The sequence below is a fragment of the Helianthus annuus genome, chromosome 11 (genome assembly GCF_002127325.2).
Source record: "Helianthus annuus cultivar XRQ/B chromosome 11, HanXRQr2.0-SUNRISE, whole genome shotgun sequence".
Lineage (NCBI taxonomy): Eukaryota > Viridiplantae > Streptophyta > Magnoliopsida > Asterales > Asteraceae > Helianthus > Helianthus annuus.
This window is the reverse complement of record NC_035443.2, coordinates 133,119,557-133,140,815: the sequence shown is the minus strand read 5'-3', so window position 1 is coordinate 133,140,815 and position 21,259 is coordinate 133,119,557.

Genomic DNA, 21,259 nt, shown 5'->3' with positions numbered 1-21,259 from the left:
CTCCATCCAAAAATAGCCCAGAGATATAGGTGACTTGCTGATCCAGTGCGCATTTGCTCATGCGAAGAACAGATTCGGTTTTCTCAGCCCAGCGGACAAAGGCGACAGCACCTCCTGTGCCATCAAAGTTTACGGGCTTGCAGTCTAAGAACTGCTTGTAGGTGCACCCTGCACATACATTATAACATATGATTGGCATTAGCATTCTTGCTAAGGAAATCCATTTAGGTCATGGTATGTCTAAATGACTTAGGGTTACCATGAGGTGGATTGTTGTTGTTGCTAGTGTTGCCAGAGTTGCTTCCACTCATTCCTCCTTGAGAGGCAGCATATTGTGCGATGGCGGCAGCAATGATCTGCTGGAGTTCTGCCTGATTGGTAGGCATCTGCGGTTCTTGACGTCTCGGCGGCATCTTCTAAAGATGTGTTTACGTCGGTCAGGCCATAATAAAACGCACTTATATAATAATAGTAGTAGTACGTAACATCTCATGTTATCGGTATATCACAAATATCAATCACACAACATCCCATGTCACAAATATTATACACACAACATCCCATGTCATAAAAATATAAATAAGCAATCAAGCGAATCAAATATGATGAGAATACTGCGATTGCCATATATCGAGACCACATGGTAAGTGTATCAGTACATCACTGTGTCATACAATCATCAATCAACTAGGGGCTACATCACCCCTGTCCAAAACTATATCAAGTCAGTGTCAAATATATCAAATACATGTCAACAAAAGTCAGAATCATCATGTAGTCTCCAAAAATGCTGTGCAGTCAAAAGCAATCGCGGTCCTCTCACCAACGTCTACCCAAACAGCACTGATGAGCTCTATACAGATGGCGGTGGAGGTGGGGGAAAGTGAGTGTAAAACAAACGACGTAACTAGAGCCAGTCCTCCTCCATGGCTCTCTGAGTACGGATGAAAGAAGCAACCTGCTGCTCTAATGCAAAGAGGCGTGCAGCATAATCTGGGGGTAAGGGTCGAAATGGCTGCAAAGGAGAGTGTGTCTGACCATGGCACTGGCATGGTGGCAGCTGAGCTCTCTCAAGCTCCTGGATGCGCTGCGTGTGTGACTCATGCTGAAAAACGAAAGACATCAAAACGTCCTCAATAATGTGTCCCACATGGAATGGATGGTAAGGATCTGTCAGTGGCATGACAGGCGGTGAGGACCAGAGTAAAGGCTCACTGGTGGGGTCAAAAGGTGCCACGTGAAACGGTGAAACAGATGGTAAAACAGGTGGAAACTGTGGCATGAAAGGAACAGACATCGGCACATGCCCAAAAGGATGGGCCGAAGAACCCTCTCCAGGTCTCGCTGGAGGTACAAACTGAGGAACCTGAAAAGAGAAATCAACATGTCGTGTATTAGTGTGGTGTGGGGGAATAGGTGGAACATCCTCATCAGCAGGAATCCACCCGTGCTGTGCGTGCTCATCTGGTGGATCCATGTGTGCCGCGAACAGTGCATGCTCGGGCTCTAGTGGAACAGGATCAGGTGGGGGAGCAACCAAAGGGTGAACGGGTGCAATGTGATCAACAGGATGGTCAACAGGTATATCAACAACAGGTGGGGGATCAACAGGATCAGCAGCAACGACATGATCGCCCTCCAACAACGGGACATCCACGGGGTGATCATCAACAGGCGGGTCAGCAAACACAGGCTCAATAAGAGGTGCGTCAGCATGAACTGGGTCATGCTCAAACGCAGGGTCTAAAGCAGCTGCCTGCTCAAGAGCCAAGGCAGGCTCAGGGTCATCAAAGGCCATCTCGAAGTCAAACTCGGGGTCAATGGGATCCACTGGGTCAGCTGGATCGACTGGATCATCCATAGGCTGATCCATCGGTATGAACTCTATATCATGGTCCGGGTCGAATCCCAGGGGAAAGATAGGATCAGAATCCTCTATGTCATCATGGTCAAACGCAAAACTGGGAATAGGAGCAACAGAGGATGCCTGGTCAGGATCTGAACCATGCGAAAAGTGCTGTGCACTCAAAGTGTGGGAAGGTGCGGATGCCACAGACTCAAAGGAGTCTGGGACCGGAGAGTGTGCGGGTGACTCCTCTGCGGGAGCATCTGCGATCATCAGAAGATTGCCAGCAGGAAGAAGGGCCTCGCCCTGGATCTCATCCTCGATGGGCTCATCATCATACAGATCAATATCGCCGTCAGCCTCGGCGTCAAGAAGTAAGTCATACGCTGGATAAACGGCTAAGGGTATAGGAGCCGGAATCTCTACTAACGGTAGGTACTCAACGGGAGGGCCATCTGCAGGCTCATCAGCACCATCAGGTAGTGCGAAGGGCTGAAAATCGTCCTCGTCAGTGCTGGTATAGTCAGAAGTGTGCACCTCGTGCTCTGAAGATGCGAGGTCATCAGATACTACAGGTATGGGTCCGGTGGTGTCCGAATCGCCTGTACCGGGCGAGTCCATGAGTATGTAACATAAACACAAATATGCACAAATAATCAGTCATACAATCAGGTAATCACATAAGTCGCCAAGTAAGAAACCACACAATTTTCCTAGTCCCACTAGCCTCCCAGTCTCCTAGACTGACATTCCAAATTCTCCCAGTCTCTAAGACTGCTCTATCATCTACCTCGACCTCCTAGATCGAGCCTCGGCCTCTATGACCTAGCCTCAGCCTTTATGACTGAGCCTACTCTTCCTAGTCTCACTAGCCATCTACCTCGATCTCTAAGATCGAGCCTCGGCCTCCAAGACCAAGCCTCAGCCTCCAAGACTGAGCCTAAAATAATAAACATCTACCTCGATCTCTAAGATCGAGCCTCGGCCTCCAAGACCGAGCCTCAACCTCCAAGACTGAGCCTAAAATAATAAATAAAATGTGCTCAACATTTGTTTATAAAAAGGTTTTGGATCTGGACTTAAGTGGTATGCAGTAAAAATGTTTTCGTGAGAGCCCTAGTGATCATAGTCTAGACTCGAGAAAGAATCCTAGTTCGCTATGAACCTGGCTCTGATACCAAGCTGTCACACCCTGGCTTTACGGAAGCGTGGTTAATTTGGTGTGACTTCTTAATACCATAGCTTAACCATAACATAGCTATATGAAATAAAAACATGCAAGATCATCCATTAAGTTTTGAAAACCAAATACAATACCATTGTTTTAACGGGGACACGCCCTAACAACCATAACATTGTTCAACAAACAAACAAAACATAAACACAGTTTAAGGACTGTGACTTGTCCAGGAAAGAGTCACATTCCCTAAACCCCGGATGACCTCGTACTAGTGCAGCGGGAAAACGTGCCATACCGTGCCAGATCTTTTAATTCCCTGAAATACATGTAAGTTGAAAAATCAACAATAATGTTGAGCGAGTTCACGTGTAAGTGAGTAAATAAACCTTTGTATTTATCAAAATCCTGGTATGTAGCAAATAAGGAAAAAGAGATCACCAATGGTTTGCAAGGCCATTGATATGTGTGAAATGCAAATAGGAAGGCTCAAACCTAGCAGATTTATGCGTCGGGTACAAAGTCATCCCGAGGTCCGTTATGCTGGGCCTGGGACTGGGCTCGCTACACCCAAATAGATCTATCGCTCCTGCCCCTCGGTCCTACCCTGAGGATTAATGACCTCAAGTTTCCGCCTACCCATTCACATGATCTAAAAAGTAACCCTCCTTACGCTAACCATACCATGTATAAAGTATTCACAATCAAAGTAACATGTATTTCACCCCCGCAGTTTAGAAAACTGAAAACAGTTAAGAGAAAAGGGGGACATGAACTCACAGTCGGTGCATCTCTACCAAGTACTCCAAATCAGGCAGCTGTGCAACGACCTACATGTGCTAACTCTATTAGACGGACGGCCGTGCCTTAGCTTTATAGTTTAAGTTTTTGGGAAATAGTTAGACAACTATTTCGGGTTTACTTTTCGTATATACTTGGTAGTTAATCTCCTTCCCAAGGATGGGGGATTTAATACATGTGCGTTCGAATTATATCATTAAGTCTCACTTAATATATATTTACTTCTAATTCCAAAATATAAATATTTTCTCAAAAATATTATATTTTCATTTCACATAATTTTCCCCAAAAATAATACGTTGATAAAATACGCGTTCATGAATATTTCCGTATAATGCGTAAGTTACGTTTAATCATTCGAGTGGTAATAAATATTACCAGTGTAACTTATATAGTTATCGTAGAGGCGTTCGTATTATTTTGGATCTGTTAACATTTGAAAATATTATTTTTACTCTAAAAATAATATTTATATATTTTCACAAAATAATCATAAACAAAGTTGTGAAAATATATTTACCAAATATATATATTTATCACGTTTAGTTTTTGTGAAAAATCCCACCTCCGAATATTTAGTAAATAAAGTCATGGGGAAATTTATATTTCGAAAACATGTCAAAATAATTCTAACACTTGTAGTGTAAATAATTCTAAGTGTTAGGTTTTTAGAAAAATTTCGCCAGAGTTTCCTCTGTAACTGGAGGTGGCCACGCTTTCAAGCGTATCATTTTCTTTTACTAAATCAATTTCAACAACTTCTTTAATCAATCAAACAATTTCCGACACGACGAACTAGTCGACAAGTATGTAAATCGCATAATCACATGAACTTGTAGTTTTTCTAAAATTTATAGCGTACGTCTCCTTACATTTAGTGGATCTTCATATAAAGTAATGTGATCTTGTAAAAACCTCATTTTTAAAGTAAATCCGTCTTTACAACTTCCCGTCATCTTTTACAAAGATTGTTATTTTGTCGAAACTTTTCATTTCACAAGTGTTTACACACTTGTGGTTTATAAAAATCATGCTTGTTAGTGTAAGATCCATTTTTAGAAAAACGTGATTTCCTTGACGCTTGGTCCTTTGAAAATACCACTTGCAGATACGTAGATCTGCTAGTTTTAAAACACTATTCTACAAGTAAAACATTTTTACACAAGTTCATGATTCGCGGGTGGTAGAGTTTCACCTTTTAACCCTTGTTCTATTCATAACATCCTTATGTCATGATTCGTGATCATGACCAAACCGGGTTAAACGATGATCCGAGCTACCACAACATAGATCGGGTCTAAATAATCACAAATTTCAATTTCTACAACATTTACACAACTAGTGAGCTTTTAACCATCATTTTTCATGTTTTTAGTAGACTTTAATGCACCATTTTGTAAGATTTCGAGTTTTAACCGTTACACCACATATTAACCGCTTTAGATTAGTTCAAGATAGTGTTTTAAGCATCATACCTCTGGCTCGAGGCTAGGGAAGAATCTACGCGCAAATGAGGTGGATAAAAGCTAGAGAAAGAGGTCTTTCGAGCTCCGAGTGCACCAAGCTTCCTAATACGTGACCTTTGATGTTTGAATGATCTTGGAATGAGGAGATGGGAACTCGAAAATGTTGGGATGGCCAAGGGGGTGTTCGGCTGAGACTTAGAGAGCAAGAGAGGAGAGTAATTTTGTGGTGTTGTGTTGTGTATGATCTCTTGTGCCATCTTAGGTTACTTATAGACAAAAGTGTAATCCATTGGATCATATGTAGTTTAGATATCCAACAACTTGATTAAAATAATATTAAGAAGGACAAAGCATGTTCCCCCTAGTTGGGGCCGATTTCAATGGGGGGGGGTCTTAGTCAGATGGTAACTATTAGTTAGATTATTTAGTTAAGCTAACTAAGTTAAGTTTAGGGATTAACTTGGTTAGTTGTGTGATGTGTCTTATAGCGGGTGTTAGGGTGTTCAGGGACCCTAACTGGCTCAGAAAGAGATCAATAATGTTAATGTCAATATTTTTATGTTCCGGGTAAAGTCTGGTTGTTCGGTTGGATAGTAATCCGTTAAAGCGCTTAACAAAGCTTTTAAGTGTCGTTAATTCCCTTCTTAGTGACATAACTTATTCCCGACACTTTGGAAAGTGTCTAGTAATATTTTTCTCATGTTTTGGCACTTTATTAGCCAGCTAGAAGCTGAATTGTTCATTAAAGTGCTGTGTTTTGTGCTTAGTGTACGTTTTAGGCACATCCGATCACTGTATCTTATTCCTAGAGACGCAGTTCTACAACCCTTGTATCCCTACACTCACTATGGGTGTAGTAAAATATTTCTGGCTCATACAGGTCTTAGAGGCAGTATCTGCCTGATGCTGGCTTATCAGCATGTTCAATAGGTTATCCGTTCATAGTGCTACTGTGCTTTTGTGCATCATGTTTGTCACTAGAGTTAAGTATGTAAATAATGTAGTGACAGTAAATAAAGTATGATGCAGATATGTACAAGTATCAACAGTCAAGTAGCAGTTCATCAGTAATTTCAAGTAGGCACAGTAATTAAGCAGCAATTAATTATTAATTAAACCGTACGGATACCTGGTTTAGTGAGGGTTGTCACAGCCACACACATAAGGCCTATCGTCATTACATGTGTACAAATCAGGGTTTTTTTGTTTCATTTTAAAGCCGCTTTGGGTTATATGTCGAATTGGTTTGGTCATAAACCGGTTTCGATGAAAATATATGAACCCTCTTTAAACTGGCTTGAGTCATAAACATGTATTCTAATTTTTTTTCTGGGTCGGGTGGAAATCGGTTTGGCTCGAATCGTGTTGGGTTATGAACCGGTTTAGAAATCCAAAACAGTTTTGTTCATCAATAATGGTCATCATTGTCATATGACTGTTATTTTTGTTGCTCAAAAGTACAATCTACACATAATCAAGAAACATCAACTTATTTGTATATTTTAATTTGAAATCTATCAGAAAAAACACAGATTGATACACAGACAATAGTGATACCCAAACCAAATGATTTTATTCACCAAGTTTATAAAACAAGATGATCACATACTGGTATATTACCAACAAAATGAAAAGAAAACTATACATGAAAACCCTAATTTCAGGTAGAGATGAATAGAAGAAACTCCAATCAAACTTATAGTGATACCCAAACCAAATGTTTTTATTCACCAAGTTTATAAAACAGGATTACAGACTGTTATACTATGAACAAGATGAAAAGAAAACTATACATGAAAACCCTAATTTCGGGTAGAGATGAATAGAACAAACTCTAATCAAACTTATAGTGATACCCAAAGCAAATGTTTTTATTCACCAAGTTTATAAAACAGTAAGATTACAGACTGGTATACTATCAACAAGATGAAAAGAAAATTATACATGAAAACCCTAATTTCGGGTAGAGATGAATAGAACAAACTCTAATCAAACTTACAGTGATACTCAAACCAAATATTTTTATTCACCAAGTTTATAAAACAGGAAGATTACAGACTCGTATACTATCAACAAGATGAAAAGAAAACTATACATGAAAACCCTAATTTCGGGTAGAGATGAATAGAACAAACTCTAATCAAACTTATTGTGATACCCAAACCAAATGATTTTATTCACCAAGTTTATAAAACAGGATGATCACATACTGGTATATTATCAAAAAAATAAAAAGAAAATTATACATGAAAACCCTATTTTCGGGTAGAGATGAATAGAACAAACTCTAATCAAACTTATAGTGATACCCAAACCAAATGATTTTATTCACCAAGTTTATAAAACAGGATGATCACATACTGGTATATTATCAACAAAATAAAAAGAAAACTATACATGAAAACCCTATTTTCGGGTAGAGATGAATAGAACAAACTCTAATCAAACTTATAGTGATACCCAAACGAAATGATTTTATTCACTAAGTTTATAAAACAGGATGATTACAGACTGGTATACTATCAACAAAAGATGAAAAGAAAACTATACATGAAAACCCTATTTTCGGGTAGAGATGAATAGAACAAACTCTAATCAAACTTATAGTGATACCCAAACCAAATGTTTTTGTTCACCAAGTTTATAAAACTGGAAGATTACAGACTGGTATACTATCAACAACATGAAAAGAAAACTATACATGAAAACCCTAATTTCGGGTAGAGATGAATAGAACAAACTCTAATCAAACTTACAGTGATAACCCAAACCAAATGTTTTTATTCACCAAGTTTATAAAACAGGAAGATTACAGACTGGTATACTATCAACAAGATGAAAAGAAAACTATACATGAAAACCCTAATTTCGGGTAGAGATGAATAGAACAAACTCTAATCAAATTTATAGTGATACCCAAACCAAATGATTTTATTCACCAAGTTTATAATACAGGATGATCACGGTATATTATCAACAAAATAAAAAGAAAACTATACATGAAAACCCTATTTTCGGGTAGAGATGAATAGAACAAACTCTAATCAAACTTATAGTGATACCCAAACCAAATGATTTTATTCACCAAGTTTATAAAACAGGATGATCACATACTGGTATATTATCAACAAAATAAAAAGAAAACTATACATGAAAACCCTATTTTTGGGTAGAGATGAATAGAACAAACTCTAATCAAACTTATAGTGATACCCAAACCAAATGTTTTTATTCACCAAGTTTATAAAACAGGAAGATTACAGACTGGTATACTATCAACAAGATGAAAAGAAAACTATACATGAAAACCCTAATTTCGGGTAGAGATGAATAAAACAAACTCTAATCAAACTTATAGTGATACCCAAACCAAATAATTTTATTCACCAAGTTTATAAAACAGTAAGATTACAGAATGGTATACTATCAACAAAATGAAAAGAAAACTATACATGAAAAACCTAATTTCGGGTAGAGATGAATAGAACAAACTCTAATCAAACTTACAGTGATACCCAAACCAAATGTTTTTATTCACCAAGTTTATAAAACAGGAAGATTACAGACTGCTATACTATCAACTAGATGAATAGAAAACTATACATGAAAACCCTAATTTCGGGTAGAAGATGAATAGAACAAATTCTAACCAAACCTTAAATCGATTGACTGTTATTAGGGAAGACCGATTCTGTAGAAACCCTAATAGAAACGATCTGAGCAAGATGATGGCGTGTGTTTATTGTGTAGAAAGAAAATCTCAGCTAACTGAGAACAGGTCCAGACCCCACTCTTTTATAGGTGGCCAAAGGCCAAAGCTCTAGAAGTATTTCACAGTAGACAAGGCCCATGTGCACATACAACGACTCAAATTTCTAAGCCCAACAATACTAAAAAAAACGAGAATAACATTAGAATCAATCAATAGGAATTAAGTATTTAGAAATATTGAATAGAATGAAAACAAACATTTGTTTCAACAAAATCTTAAGCATCCTTATAGTAATTAAAGTTATAGATTCGCCACTGTTAATTCCAGATGAATCCTCAATAGAAAAATGTAATTCAGTTTACCTAAAAAAGGCAAAAAGTGCTAAAGATGTTAAAGAGAAAATAATGTCTAATTATTGCAGAATTAAACATAATGGCTTACGTAAAGTCTAAATGTGCGTGCAACCATGACATCGATTGTGTGACTGGTTGATGAAGAGCGAAAAGAAATTAAAGAGAAAATAATCTCAAAAAAAAAAAAAAAAATTCAATATATTATTTACTTAATACATTACATGGAACTCGTTTTTACAAGGTGAATCTATATGTCGGTCCAGAAATAGAGAACTGGTGAAACTGATTGACTAAATATGAAATTGACAGTCCAAATAGATACATCAAATAAAAAATTCACATGTTTTTACGTATAACAGGAAATAAAACAAAATTACAAAAATTTGGGACATAAGTCGTATCATAACTAAATAAGGCTCTAGATGATGAAATTCGGGCCCGACAACTGTCTATCGTTGTTCGTGATATGATATGAGTCTTTCTAACATTTCCATTCATTACTTATACATTATGTAACTCCAATCGTTGCCCAATATACCCTTTTAAATGTTCGACAATTTTTAGTCCCGCTTGTCTCAGTCTAAGTTGTCCAAGTATGAGCCATTTGTTTTTATGACAACTAGTGAAGACAAGTGGGTAGTGGCAGGGATGATGACCATTAGGTAATGGTGGTGAGAAAGGCGATGGTGTTGACAACGAGGAGTATATGTTGTTTACAACCACCCGCAGATGGTGGAAAAGTAAATATGCACTCCCTCTCACGACGAAGGTGATGGTGTTGACAACGACCAGTAGGTGTTGTTTACAACCATCTGCAGGTGTTGTTTATAACCACCTGCATGTGGTGGAAAAGTAAATATACACTCCCGCTCTTTATAGCTCATTCTTATATCTTTTCAATATAATTAGTAAGAAAAAAATTAAGGCTCATTTAGAAAAAAATAATAATAAAAAAACTAGAGACCAAAACTAACCCAATTAGTACGTGTTTTCAACCAAATGTTGTGGGTTTAAACATTATATAAACGTTTATTTGAATTATTTATTATAAATAACAAGGAATTTAAAACCAATGGAATGGCATCTAGACCCTGTCGTCATTGCCGTTTCCAACTATAATATATGTTATTGTATTTATAGGGTTAAAATCAGGGGCGGAACCCAATGATGCGGGCCGGGGTCCACGGACCTCAATGTTTTTTAGAAAAATAGTAGAACCGGTATGTTAAAATTTTCAAGAACCCCATAAAATAAATTAGTTGGACCCGATAGCATTAAAAACAAAGATGGTAAGGTGGTAAATCTCCTTGTCTTCCAACAAGTAGGCCACAAGTTCAATCCTTACATCTCTTGTTTTTTAGTTTATTTTTTCCATCAAAATTAAACTAGTGTTTTAAAACACCACAACCACCATTAATCCTCTAATTTGCTTTTTTAAAATGATAAATTTAATGTCTCCGAATGAATTTATTTCACATTTGATTACCAAATAAGACTTTCAACATATAGTGGCGTTAAAAAAAAGCTTGAACAAAATTTTGAAGTTATGTGAAGTAGTTGTGTTGTTTAGGTAGCTATTGGTAATCAACTTATTAATCACCACAATTTGATAACTTGATTCTTAAATGGTTCTTAATAATGTAGTGGTTTCATGTCCACTAAATGTTTCTACGTTATTTCCTAGCTCCGACCCCGACCCGACTACGATGACCGACTCGAAAATTTTAATGTTTGGTTTGAAAAAAATCTAACATAAAAAAATGGACCCCAATAAAAAAAAATACTAGGTCCACCACCGGTTAAAATCAACATAACCAGTTATGGTGTCTCGTGGGGTTGTACAAAGACATCTAGTTTAACTTTAAAAATAAGAGAACTTTTTTTTTTGTGTGTTATGAGACAAAATGACCGGTGTTGTTGAATTTAATCCCTAAGATGAATTATAAACCCTTTCGCACACACACATAAATATGGTATTAATGTAACGGTTAGTTTTTGCAAAACTACATATATATTTAATCCCTAAGATGAATTATAAACCCTTCTGATATCTTTCTAGACCACCATCTCAACCCCATTTTAAGGTGACAATAAAACCTCCACCGCCACCGCCACCACCACGACTGTCTCACAATAAAACTCGCCGGAGAAAAACCAAACCACCACCACTTCCACCGTCAACCCGCCACCACTGTCACCTTCATCCCACCACCACACCTCCACCAAACCACCACAACACCTCCTAACACCCAACCACCAGAACACCACCCTAACCACCGCCACTTAACCTTGCCCGTCGGAAAAACGAATCTGGCTGGAAAAACTTGTATGCCTTCCACAAGCCACCGCCCAAACTTGAATCTAGGAGGAAAAACGAAATACACCAGCCGCCGATTGATATACCAATACATAAAATCATAAACAAAGTAAAATATATCAATCCAAAACAAACACCAAAAACACCATTACTAATTGTTTGTATGCAAAGAACTCGTACCCGTCCTCTAGAACCTACAACAACAAAGTATTTCGTTTTTGACGGTAGAGGTGGTGGTGGGTTGAAGGTGGAGGTGGTGGTGGTTTTGTTTTTCTCCGGCGAGTTTCACCGGTGAAGGAGGCGCTGTGGTGGTGGGCTCGTTTTTCCAGCAGTAATGGCGGTGGTGAGTGGGAGTTCAGTGGTGGTGGGTATTCAGTGGAGGCGATGAGATGGTGGTGGTGGTTTGGGGAAGAAGAAGGGGGTGGGGTAGGACCCACAAAGTTTTATTGTTTTAATTAATTTTTTTTATTTTTTATTTTCTTAATAAATGAGGGTTCTGTGGTCATTTAACAAAACTTAACTGAGAAATTTAACATGACTTAGTGATAAAGATCACCCGAGTGTAAAAATTGTAACCACTGGGACCAAGTCTGTAATTAGTGAACCCTATGACCAAGTCTGTAATTTTCGCAAACCACAGGGACCAACCAGGTATTTAACTCTCAATATAGGGAAGCATAAGCTAGGAACGAGTCGTAAGCCACAAGTTTTGTAACATGTCCTTCCAAATGTCTCGTTCATGTCTAAATCTTGTGGTTTCTCCCCATTAGCTAGCCACCAATCGAAATGGTAAAGTAAAGAAGCTAGAGAAAAGCTTGGTGTTGGCCATTCCTAGTGAAATTCCTGGACAAACTCGGCGACCAACGCCAAAAGGAATGTAGTCGAAGTCATGACCTCTATAATCTTTGGTTTCATCCTGAAACCTCTCAGGATTAAACACATCTGGATCCTTCCAGCTTGAAGGATCCCGAGCTATGGCACAGTAGTTTATAAGAACTCGGGTTTGTGAAGTGATCTCATACACGTTGATCACACATCGTTAAAGTTGAATTGGGTTAATACGCTAATACGAGTTCCATTGTATCTAGAATTAGAACTCATAATCAGGAAGCTGTTAAACTAGAAAACTTAGCGATTAAGTAAACTTAGTGGCTAAGAAAACTTAATGGTTATCTAAAACTTAGCAGTTAAGAAAACTTAGCGGTTAAGGAAAACTTAATAGCTAAGAAAACTTCATAGCTAAGAAAGGAATCTGCCTTACCTATAAATAGGAGCATAGGATTTCATTCTTCCTTGCTCATTCCTTCTATTCTTCTATACGTTGGTGTTCTAACCAATAATCATCGATATGATCTTCTGTCCGATCGATTCGGGAACCAACTAACGAATGCCAAAGTGCTGTCTAAATAAGACTATACTTTGTGAATTTCGTTAAGGTTCTGATCTCGTGACCATCGTTAGGTTTGATGTGGTTTTACACTAATACGTATTGCACTCTGTTAAACTAAATGTTTAACTATCAGAAAACTCCAGTCCATAAACCTACTATCAAACAAGATGTATAACCATCAGAAGACTTAGAATCAAGATGCTTGTTTAATCAAGACTATATGCTAACAAGGTGAGTCATTCTGTTTTTATCAAAGTTACTTTGTGAACCCTAAATGTTTTCCAGTTATATTTTACAGGGATTAAGTCTTTGTTATCTTAAGTTACTGGCAGTAAGAGGGGTATTGTGCACATTACTGTTGTTTTATCAATTTTAGGTGAACGGACCTAAATAGTGATACACGTCATTTTTGAGTGAACGGACCCAATAGTGATATGACCACAGTCACAGATCCGGTCGAGTGACAACTGGACCAAATAATTATAAGATAGGGACAATTGTAATCGCTCTTAATACTGTAAATTATAACAATGTGTCGTTTTGTACAACTTGGATGACTCGCTAGTATTTCCTGCTGATCAAAACCTTTTTAAAATGCGTTTTAGGTGATTACAGTAGATTGGAATAAGAGTGATGATATGGCGCCGAAAGGCTTAAAGAAGTGGCTTATATTATCAATTAAATTAAATTAAGAAAATATTGTTTCATATATTCAGGTTTATCCCATATTAAAGCTACCTTTGTAAAACATGGGTTTATTCTCATCTGTTTAATAAATAAAATCCGGTGTTTCTAAACTCTGGTATTTTCCTAACTCACGGTCCTGATAAAATTTTCCGCTGCAATATTTTCAAAATAACCACCGGTACCACTTGAATGCTCGCGGCTCCCGTCCATGGTGTGGTCGGGTGTCATGACAGAGGTGGTATATGAGCTACAGGTTTAAGCAATTAGGTGTTGTAATAATACCTAAGCTTAAACGAAAGAGTTAGGAAATTATTATTTGGTAGCAACAAGAATAGTATTTAGACTTGATTTAAGAAAGATACTTTAGTATTAGCTTCGACATAAGCTTGCATAAATAAAGCGTAATGGGTATTGGTATGCCGTGAGGATGATGACTAGAACGTTGCAAGTACGGTAAATAAGCAATAACACTTGGCCACTGTTATTTCTTATTTATTGGTACTACTTGGTTATGGAATATGATCCGTTATGTGTGTGGCACCCGAGGAAATCCACAGTCATCCTAGTCTGTCACTTCACTTTTCATGAGACTTCTTATCAAATTTCGGGACGAAATTTCTTTCAAGTTGGGGATGATGTGACAACCCGAATTCCTGAGGTTATTATATTTGCATTACTTCTATCTACATGTCGTCATACGCTGTGATCTTGTGCTATTGTGTGAAACCAATATAGTTGGGTTGAATTGAATGTTTTATGTTAAGTGTATAATAAGTATTAGCTTGTTAGGAGTGGGCCACGCACAAGAAAATCAATCGCACAAAATAAACATGTTTGGATCGCACAAGCACTTGGGCTTTTGTACATTTGGGCCGAGCACATTGGGTTGGGTAAGCTATCGGGCCGCACTATATCAGGCCCAAAAAGAGGTAGTCGCACATCGGCCCACATATGAGTCACACAAGTCCAACTCAATCGCACAAGTATAATGAACATCACAAGTTTAGTGAATCCCGCAAGTCATTGGATCACACACGTCTACTCCGATCGCACAAGGGCTTGGGTCGTAAAGGGGTTGGGCCTGAATGATTGGGCTACACACTTGTGTACCTGACATCTAAACTGTTACGTGATACGTGTACATGAACTTGTATGTTAGTCTGTAGGTTATGTGAATATAAGTTAATAATGGACGGATAAGTTGCATGATCACGTGGTATGCCATTTATGATGATATGTGAATCACTTGCTCATTACTTGAAAGATATGTGCAAATAATATGTGATCTACGTGTTTACGAAACTAATCGTCTTTGGTAACCACGGTAGGGTATGGTTGACCAACTTGGAACGGGTAATGTAAGGTAACATACCAAGCAATCTAAGGTGAGTTCAGTACTCTTGAGCATGCGTCCCGGTGGGTGGGACAGTCAAATGGGTATTCCTGAGAGGAATAGGTCTTTGGGTAAATCAGTGGATATTCCTGAGACAAATAACTCTTTTGGGTAAAAACTGGAATGTTGGATAATACACTCACTCCTATCACCATTAAGTCCCATCTTGTTTGTTACCTGAGAGGTAACGGGGTATTAGTTGGTAGCGCTATCTAGGTTTGGCACCCTCACCCCGTACCTGAGAGGACGGGTGTGAACTAATGACCCAGTCATGCCCAATGCTTGGATAGGGGCATTGGGGAAAGGGCAAAATAATCTGGAGCCATCTTGTACGGTATCGAGTTATTATCAACATTACTTTCAGAATTGTTATTAAACTGGATTAAACACTTGGTAACCAAACGTTTTCATAAAACTGTGAACTCACTAGCGTTGTCTGATACACTTGTTTGTATGCTCGCAGGTTATAGATATGTGTGGTTGTGGAACTTGCTGTCTGGGAAGCTGGAGTGGTCATGGGTCGAGACACATGGAAACACGAGACAAGTCTCATAACTTTCATACGATTGGATTACGAAATACATAACTAATGATTTATGCTTCCGCTGAAAACGTTGAGCTATACTTTATGTAATGTATCACTTGGTCTTAATGAATGAAAGTTTTTATTTAAAATTTTGTATGAGTTCAATATGATTGGTGGCTAGATCCTGGTACGGCACACGCCTCGCGGGGGTTGGTATTTTTGGGGGTGTGACAGATTGGTATCAGAGCCACTGGTTATAGTGAACTTGGTTTTAAATCGTTTTATAAAACCAGACTATAACCGAACAGTTCTGAATACGAGAATACGACCATGACACTCAGCTCCAGATTGCAAGGTTCGTCTTTTCCCCTGTGGTATACATTGCATGACTAGTGCATACTTGCTTACGATATAGCATACGGACACACACTCGTCACTATAGCATAATCACATGAATTGTTTGCTTACCTTATGATGCGTTGTTAGTATGTCGTAGTCCTTGGATTCTTGTGATCTTGTTATTTTGACAACCTCCGTTAGATATTTGAGTTTGAGAAACCATTTGACTCGAGTCAGGAGGAAATGAGACGAGCATGCAAATCATATTATTATTGTGGGTGCACACATAATAATAATGTGGGGTGCATGTGAGTCCCAGCGAGGCCTAACAAGTGTGAAAGGGGTTCCATTCCATTGTTCGACCAAATGTGAAACACAACGATACATAGGGGTAATCGCAATGACTGTCTCTTGTTTGAACGTGATCCTTTCACTTCACTCTGAACCCTTACGAATCTCGATGATATTGAGTGATACCTGAAAACATAACTGAACGTCTAGCAAAACGTGTAGAAATGTTAGGTGTTAGTGCGAACGTCTTTGAGACAGATGCTGAAATGTCAAATGTTTGGTCTATACTTTCTCACTTTTCTCGTTTACTTTGACGCAACAAATTGACGCCTCAAATTTAGAAGTATGGACGCCTCTGTGATTCTCTAACGATTTACCGTGCGCTATTCAATCGACTCGCAAGACTGATGGACAAGAAGATGAACGTGATGCATTACCAACCCTAGTATTAGGACGACCCTGCTCTCTGACAACGAACATCAGTAGGTTGACTTCAATCGAGTCCCTAACCCTAGTAAGCAACGTCTGGGAGCCAACTCTTACGAATCAATCGGGGCATAAATGCTGGAAACCGACTGGAATGTGGGGTGTGAAATTTCTAGCGCCATGGGCAGTACCCTAGGACGTGACAAGAACAACGATAAGGTGGACCCTAATGGCAAAAGATCGCAAGGATCTGTTTTTTAATGCAACAACGTTAGAGGCAACGGCCACGACAACAACAAGGTACTCGTGATCATAGCCTCCAGTATGGAAATGAAGGTGGCTTCAACAAGGATTGGCCGTTGTTAAACCAAGACACCAACAACCAAGGGAGCAATGACAGTATTGGGAATCTTCATAACGATAACAACAACACTGGAAGTGGTGCTCATTGAATAGCATCTAGGATTGGCACGGGCAACACCAGGTGTAATAACAACATGGTGGTCTGTACGTTTCTAGTAACTAATCGCTTTATCTCTGTTCTGTTCAACCCCGATACCTCTTGAAGCCAGACACGCTGTAGAAGTGGCTGATGGCAAGCCAATTGAAACCTCACACGTTCTCTTGGGATGCAAACTCAAACTTGTAGCTCACGTGTTCGATATTGACTTTTCCCTGCTACTTTTAGGAGCATCGAAGTAGTTGTTGGTATGGTTTGAATGTCCAAGCCTCGAGCCGAAATCCCGTGTATGGAGGAAATCACATGTACATCTCTCCCTGGTGGAGATCCACTGGTTGTTAGTATCACTTCAGCGATGGAAGCCCAGAAGTGTTTCAGCTACTTTGTTACTCTATCACTGGTTACCGGTACCCAGCCCGAAGAACTACCAGGTTTACCTCCACATCGTCAGGTGGAATATCAGATCTGTATCATGTCAGAAGCAGCCCTGATTTCTAGTACCCCCTTATTGTCTTGCACTAGGAAGGGTGCAAGAACTGTTTAATCAACTTCAAGAACTACTGGGCAAGGGTTCTGATTGACCTAGCTTCTCGCCTTGGGGAGCCCGAGCTCTATTTGTGAAAAAGAAGGACGAGTCCTTTCGCACGTATATCGATTACCATAAACTCGACAAGGTGGCAGTTGGAAACCGTCACCCTTTACCCCGCATTGACAACCTGCTTGACCAGCAGCAAGGGTCAAGCTTCTACTCGGAAATCGACTTAAGATCGGGCAATTATCAGATGGAAGTCCAAGAGGAGGATGTTCCTAACACGGCATTACAGATGTAGTACGACCATTACGATTTCTGTTCATGTCAATTGGGTTACCCAACACACCAGCAGCCTTAGGAATCACACGAGTAGTATGTGTAAACCTCATCTCGCCAGATTCGTCAACCATGTTTATTTGTGATGTTTTGAATCACTTCCAGGAGAAAGGAACACCATGAACGGAACTTGTATTTTATCTTAGAGCTCCTATGGGAGGATCAACTCCACGCGAAGTCTACCTAAGTGTGACTCCAGGATTTGAGAAGTACATTTTCTTGGTCACGTAGTCAATGAATTGGGGATACACGTGGATCTCGCTAAGATCCATTTTATTAGAAATTGAGCGACACCGAAGAGTCCTTCGGGGATACAACAATTTCTTGGTCTCGCTAGATACTATCGCAGATTCATCGCGAGATTTTCAAAGATCGCGCAGCTTTAATCTCTTTAACACAGCAGGGTGCTGTGTATTCACGGGAGACAAAATAAGAGGACGTCTTTTCAGCTTCTAGAACCCAACTCTACTATGCACCATGGTTGCAAAAATCGCTAGGCGCTCCCTAGTCGGATTCGGGAGTACTCGGGAAGTACTCGGCTTAGTCGGAGATTACTCGGGGAGTAATTGGCCTGGAGACCAGTACTCGTGCCTCGGCAGCCTACCCTGTAGCGAGTACTCGGGGAGTACTCGGAGCCTAGGCGGGACTTTTACAACCATGTTATGCACTGAGTATTGTCTTTACCCGAGGGTACGGGTGATCTAGTGGTATACCATGATGGTCTGAATCAGAGTCTCAGTTACACGCCGATGCAACACGACAAGGTGATGGATTACGTGGTGGATTTACAAGAAGGATTGCACGACTCACAACCTGGGGTGGAAGCCATGATCTTTGGATTTAAGTTTGGAGGCATTACTTGGACGGTGCCAATGCACTAATTAGACCGATCACAAGGGCCTCCCGCGTATCTTTGATTTGAAATAGCTAAACATGTAACGGTGTCGCTGGATGGAACTCTTGAATGATTACGACTATGAAACCCAAACGTGTACGAGCCTCGCAGCTCCCATCGACTCTAACCTACCTGATCAGATTCGTTCTGCTCGAACTGAAGCGTTGAAGGACGAGAACCTCCCAGCTGAATCCATGTGGGGCATGGAAAAACGACTTGTATCTAAAATCGGGCGGTGCCCACTACTTCATGGAGCGAATATGGGTCTCACTATACAGCAATCCTAGGGAACTTGTGTTGGGCAAAGCACACAAGCCTCAATATTCTACTCGTCCGGGATTTGATAGAATGTCTTAGGATCTAAGGATCTTGTACTAGTGACCGGACATGAAAGCCCACATAGCAATGTATGTGAACGATGTTTGACTTATGCGAAAGTCAAGGTGGAATATCAGAAACCTCCTGGGTTGTGTCAGCTACCAGAAACACCCATTTGGAAATGGGAACAAACTGCCACGGATTTTGTCACTGGTCTACCTAAAACTCAAAACGGAAACAATATCACCTGGGTGATCGATTATTGTCTCATGTAACCAGTACACTTTCTTGCAATCAAGGAAAATTGACAAGTCTTCGCATCCTATGAATAATTACCTGTGAAAGGCGGTTTCTAGGCATGAGGTGCCAACTCCTGTTACCTCTGATTTTGATTTATACCTGATTTATGGCAGGCAATACACAAAACCCTTGGCTCACGTCTAGACATGAGCACTGCTTATCACCGTTGGACAGACGGTCAGAGTAAACGAACCATCCTGACACTCGAAGACATGCTGCGAGCATGTGTGTGATTGAATTTAGTAAAAGTTGGAAGGACACTTACCTTTGGTTGAGTTCTACAACAGTAGTTACCATTCTAGTATTCAGGAAGCTCTGTTTGAGGCATTGCATGGACGATAATGCCGATCTCTTTGTTGGGCTGAGGTGGGTGACAGCCTAATCGCAGGTCCAGGACTTGTACTCGAAACTCCTGAGTTGATTGTTCAGATCGGAAATCGTATGGCGACAACGCGTGACCGGCAGAAACATTTGTGACACCCTTACTAGTGCCTCAGATTAATGATAAGTTGTAGTTGGTGAAAAATCTATTGAAATCATGGACCAGGAAGTCAAGGTTTGTAAGCACAGTCGAATTTCAATTATGATAGTTCGTTGGAACTCAAGATTAAGTATTCTCAATGTAGGATCGTTGTATGACCCGAATGAGTCTATCAGAAGAGTTTTAGGTCCAAATCAAAGGCGGAATCAGTGAAACGGACGTGGAAACAGCTTGATTTACTTTAATATGTCTCTATTATTGATGTAATAGTGTTACAGCACCTCGAGACAATTTGGCAGCATTTCGGTACCAAATCAGACAAACGTTACAAATGAAACGGAATCACGGGGTATTTATAGGCGTGTAATTCCGTTTGGAATTAACAAGTTCATTTCATGTGGAATTAGCTAAAGCTAATTCCGTATGGAATTAACCTGTTAACCTTCAAGCGGAATTAACATTCAAGCGATATTACCTATTCCGTGCGGAATTACCATCTTGGTAATTTCGTGCGGAATTACCCTAAATCTCATAAAACCGGTTTTCTCGATCTACGAGCCCTGATCTATCAATTCTATTACATGACATGATACAAGACGAAGTCAACAGACATAGTGCACTAACAGACTCCCCCTTGGATGTTGACGAAGTCTTCAGTGTCTAATCTTTTGCATGACACATCTTCAGTCTTGATCAGTCTTTTTGCATCTGGCTCTTTCATTAACATCTTTTAGAAACATTCTCTTCAGGCTCCCACTATCATTAAGCTTCCGTGCTTTGGGATCGTCACCTGGTTTTCCTGCTACAAGCTCCCCCTTGCTTCAAGCTTGTCTTCAGACTCCCCCTTAGACTCAGCTGTCGGGATCGTAATATGGTATCTGCAATTTCTCAAACATTTATAAGTACAATGTTTTGAAATTATTCAGGAATCATAAACTAGCTTAATTAATCTTTCTAAATCACTTCCCCTATCAACAAACTTAATTGATTTGGCAATGTTTAATAATCCAACTCCCTCACAGTTAATCATCCAAGTCCAAATTAATGACCTTGGAGATATCACAAACTGTTTTTGGTTTTTGATTAAAACTTCAAGTTTCAAATTAATGAAATTGTTTTATTTTCAGAAACACAATTAACATATATAGATTTTGAAACTCAGCACTCAGATATCAGTTGTCGAAACTAAAGTGAAATCAAAATCTTTTGGATT